Source organism: Etheostoma spectabile, unplaced genomic scaffold (genome assembly GCF_008692095.1).
Source record: "Etheostoma spectabile isolate EspeVRDwgs_2016 unplaced genomic scaffold, UIUC_Espe_1.0 scaffold00008887, whole genome shotgun sequence".
In the NCBI taxonomy this organism is placed as follows: domain Eukaryota; kingdom Metazoa; phylum Chordata; class Actinopteri; order Perciformes; family Percidae; genus Etheostoma; species Etheostoma spectabile.
In genome coordinates, this window is record NW_022603636.1 from 1 (window position 1) to 4,965 (window position 4,965).

A 4,965-nucleotide genomic window follows, 5' to 3' on the forward strand; every position below is an offset into this window, starting at 1 on the left:
GCCCTGGGACTTAGTAATCAGAGTTGCGTTGCTGGGCCCTGGGACTTAGTAATCAGAGGTGGCGTGGGCTGGGCCCTGGGACTTAGTAATCAGAGGTGCGTTTGGGCCCTGGGACTTAGTAATCGGTGCCCTTGCTGGGCCTGGGACTTAGTAATCAGAGGTGCGTTTGGGCCCTGGGACTTAGTATCAGAGGTGCGTTGCTGGGCCCCTGGGGACTTAGTATCAGAGGTGCATTGCTGGGCCCTGGGACTTAGTAATCAGAGGTGCGTTGCTGGGCCTTGTGACTTAGTAATCAGAGGTGCTTTGCTGGGCCCTGGGACTTAGTAATCAGAGGGCGTTGCTGTCCCTGGGACTAAGTAATCAGAGGTGCGTTGCTGGGCCTGGGACTTAGTAACAGAGGTGCCAACCCTACCTGTCCCGGGCCAGTGTCAGTGTCTTTTCTACTTCTGTCCCTCATGTCTCCAAGTCTTCTAGCGGTTATTTATCTCAGCTGCCAAAGACAACCTGGTGCCGTTGGTCCCGTCAGATAGAAGATCTTCTTGCCCTGAACCCTTATCGATAAACATCGCTCGTCACAACTGGGTCCTTCAGACGTTAAGCCCCGACCTCCAACTGGTGTGATGGTGGTGGTCTCAGCTGGACTCTTCTTCAGGGAGACACACACACAATGAATGGAAGGAAGTCAGATAACGGAAAGCATAGTAATGATTCATATAAATAATGGAGGAATAATATACAAGTTATATGATCATGCTTAAATGTAATTTTCCCTTTACAATATATAATAAGTGTGTACATATACACAGAAGTACATGGAAACACATCTTTGAAGGTTTTAAACAGTAAGGCATAGGGTTGCCGTCTTCCTGGCTACCAACCTCCTGGTCCAGTACGACCAGGGATGTAGAAGGGCTGGCAGGTCTTCCTGGCTACCAACCTCCCTGGTGTCTTTGTGTGTCCGTCTTTGGTTGTGTGTGTATATGTGTGTTGTCTGTCTGTGGTTGTGTGTGTGTGTATGTGTATGTTGTATGTGTGTGTGTGTGTGTGTTTTGTGTGTGTGTGTGTGTTGTGATCCTGTCCAGACTCAGCTGATCAGCAGTGAGAGACAGGAGGAGACTCTCCGTCCTCCACAGCTCAGAGACACTGAGGATCCACTAAACCAGATCCCCAACCAGATAGAGGGTCTGAGTGAATGAGGTGTTGAAGGTGTGGAGGTGGATCAGTGAGTCAGAGGAGACTGTGTAGAAGGACAGAGAGCCAGCAGGACAGTCCACATACACTGCTACTCTACCAGAGACACGGGGGACGGAGACGGAGGTTACTCTCTTATTGTGACGGACATAGTAACGATCATCATAAGTCCAGACTCCAGACTGATCATACATCCAAACATACAGTCTCTACTGTCTCCTCTCCTCCTGATTCCTCTGTAACTCACTGATATATCAACCAGTCCTCTGGTCTGGACCTCCCAGTAACAGCGACCAGTCAGACCATCTCTACACAGCAGCTGAGACCAGGACTCAAACTCTCTGGATGACCAGGATATGGCTGATCCTCCTCCACCCGGGTCACCGTCCTGTTGTTGTCAGACAGTTTGAGGTTCCTGTCCACGGTGTTGGTGTCGACTGTGAGTTCACAGGAATCTGACGGAGACAACGAGACACAACACAGCTGCAGTTATTAACCATCAGCTCTTTGGTGATGACATCACAGGGTTGAATGAGTGATGTCACAGTCTGATGAATGAAATTAAAAACACACTTACACTTCTCAGACCTGTGTCAACCATCTGACTCCAGCAGGCTCCACCCTGAAAGGAGGGGGGGGGGGGGTGGGGGCATTACATCACTCTCTCACACAGCTGGGTTCCCTCTAACCTGTCTCTCTCTCTAACCTGTCTCTCTCTCTCTAACCTGTCTCTCTCTCTCTAACCTGTCTCCTCTCTCTAACCTGTCTCTCTCTCTCTCTCTCTCTAACCTGTCTCTCTCTCTCTAACCTGTCTCTCTCTCTAACCTGTCTCTCTCTCTCTAACCTGTCTCTCTCTAAACTGTCTCTCTCTTTCTCTAACCTCTCTCTCTCTAACCTGTCTCTCTCTCTAACCTCTCTCTCTCTCTCTCTCTCTAACCTGTCTCTCTCTCTCTAACCTGTCTCTCTCTCTAACCTGTCTCTCTCTCTCTAACCTGTCTCTCTCTAAACTGTCTCTCTCTTTCTCTAACCTCTCTCTCTCTAACCTGTCCAACCAGACCAGGTCTTTAAGATGGATTACTACATGGATCAGAGTCTAAGGGGACTGGAACCTGTCTCTCTCTCTAAGGCTTTGGTAACAGCAGAAGGACCAGGTCTTTAATCTGGATCTACTACATGTAGAGATGTTCTGATTCTGATGCCAGTATCAGAAATGCCTAGGTTGGTGTTGCACTATTGTTAAATACTTAAAGATTTAAATGGCTTTTTATTTTAGTACATCATGGTTCCCCAACCACCAGCAGTCCTATGAAGGTACCCGTCTGGTTATATTTTCTGGGAGCCATGGAGGTCGTAAGAGGGGACGTCGTCGCCATGGTCCCCGACGGTGTCTGTCCCATCTGAGTCCGTCCCGTCTACTGTTATTGTTTGGTGGTTTTGTCTTCTTTTATGGTGGTAGTCTGCTACTTTGCTTTTTCTGTTATTAAATTCTCAAGCTGGACGTTTTGCCTCCTCTCTGCATTTGGGTCCACCATCTCATGGACCCCCCAGGACAGGATGTATTTACAATAACCTAACCCTGACCCCCCAGGACAGGATGTATTTACAATAACCTAACCCCCCAGGACAGGATGTATTTACAATAACCTAACCCTAACCCCCCAGGACAGGATGTATTTACAATAACCTAACCCTGACCCCCCAGAACAGGATGTATTTACAATAACCTAACCCCCCAGGACAGGATGTATTTACAATAACGGGCAACTACTCTGTAGTATTATATTAATGTGGATTATTATATAAGGGTGTATTATTATATTAGTGTTTATTATATTAATGTGGATTATTATATTAGTGTGTATTATATTAATGTGGATTATTATATTAGTGTGTATGGAGGAAAGTCAAGATCATGTTTGTTTCACATTCAACTATATCTACATTTTATGTTGATGAACTACTATATATTGTTATTATTTTATTTGAACAAGTCAGCCTTACAACTGGCCTCTTCATCTTCCTCCTCCTGATCCCTCTCTACCCCCGTCCCTCTCTCTGGATCTGCAGCCTCCTCTTCCTCCCTGTACATCACTTCAAACCCCACAGGAACCAGGAAAGAGGGTTTTGAGGGACTTCTTGAATCTAGAGTCGTACTCTCCCAGCACAAGAGGACCTTAGAGAAATAACTGGTCCAGACGTCAGAGTACGTCTCTAAACAATAACGTGAGCCATGCAGCACCGGCAGCTGACCTTTAAACCTCTAGATAACTAGTCTGCCTAAAGAGGAGATTAATGCTTCATCCACACAGAAAAGCACATCGCCTTGTGCTAAGCTAGGCTAACCCGGTCCTGGACCTCTCTTATTGTGTAGTGAAACTGATTTGATCCCAGGAAAGAGGAAAAAAGATGTTTCTTTAAAACCACGGACAGATATCTGTCCAAACTCCATCAACTATTAACAAAGGGAGTTATGATTTTAGTTCCTGGAGATGTTCTCCTTCCTACGTCCTACACTAATATCTCCTTCTTGTTGATCAGTGTGTGTACCTGAGAGTGTCCAGTCTCCAGAGAGGATCCTTCAGTCCCGCTGACAGCAGCTTCACTCCTGAGTCTCCTGGATGATTGTAGCTCAGGTCCAGCTCTCTCAGATGGGAGGGGTTGGAGCTCAGAGCTGAGACCAGAGAAGAACAGCCTTCCTCTTAGATCAGACAGCCTGAAAGACTGGAAACACACAGAACAACACACAGGAAGCCTCTGTCAACACGTGGAGCCATGTGCTAGTTCTTTCTTTGCTTATTGTCCAGGTACATTTTAGTCCAGATTTTGAATAATCTTTAGAATCATCTGCAGGATTTAATTATTGAGTCTCAAAACTACTGCTAAAGTTCATCACATCAACAAACACAAAGCTACACATCAGCTGTTTATCAACTAAAGTTAGTCAGAGTTTAAATGGTCATCAGTTGAACGGGTTAATGAATCCTGACCTGAGAGTCTCCAGAGTGCAGTGTGGACTCTTCAGTCCATCAGAGACCAGCTCCACTCCTGAATCCTGCAGGTTGTTGTTACACAGGTCCAGCTCTCTCAGACTAGAGGACTGGGAGCTGAGAACTGAGGACAGAGCTTCACAGCTTCTCTCTGACAGGTTACAGCCACTCAGCCTGGAGAGACAACCGGAAACAAGACAGATAACATCTGTAGGTTTAAATGTTGAGTCTGGAATTTATAGATTTAGTATATTAAATCCTCGTTCAGTTTAAGTCCTTTCTGTTTAATTCTAAACAAGTTGCAGATAACTGATCAAGACTGAACCAGGTATCAAAGTCACATGATAATAAAATAAAATAAATATTTCTAGAACTCAGCCACAATTCATATTTCAGGCTTTGTGACATATGATTATAAATAAAAACAAAATACTTAGGAAACATTCAAAGACCTTCTGAAATTAGTCCTGACATGAGAAGGGCCGTTTAAATTAAATGAAGCTTAAAGTAATAGAAACATCATCAAATTAAAGACAACGAGTAAGTTGGTCTGACCTGAGAGTCTCCAGTGTGCAGTGTGGACTCTTCAGTCCATCAGAGACCAGCTCCACTCCTGAATCCTGCAGGTTGTTGGTACTCAGGTCCAGCTCTCTCAGACTAGAGGACTGGGAGCTGAGAACTGAGGACAGAGCTTCACAGCTTCTCTCTGACAGGTTACAGCCACTCAGCCTGGAGAGACAACAGGAAACAAGACAGGTAACATCTGTAGGTTTAAATGTTGAGTCTG

At 45.6% G+C, this 4,965-nt stretch overlaps 1 long non-coding RNA gene across 1 annotated transcript; it reads right to left on the reverse strand.

The window, feature by feature from the left end:
* Positions 1 to 1,788: 1,788 nt before the first annotated feature.
* Positions 1,789 to 4,748, reverse strand: LOC116678960 (uncharacterized). The gene is made up of 3 exons (XR_004329417.1): positions 4,734 to 4,748; positions 3,739 to 3,912; positions 1,789 to 1,813 (listed from the first exon to the last, which is right to left on the reverse strand). It is a non-coding gene; the product is annotated as an uncharacterized LOC116678960 (long non-coding RNA).
* Between the last annotated feature and the right edge of the window lie 217 nt (positions 4,749 to 4,965).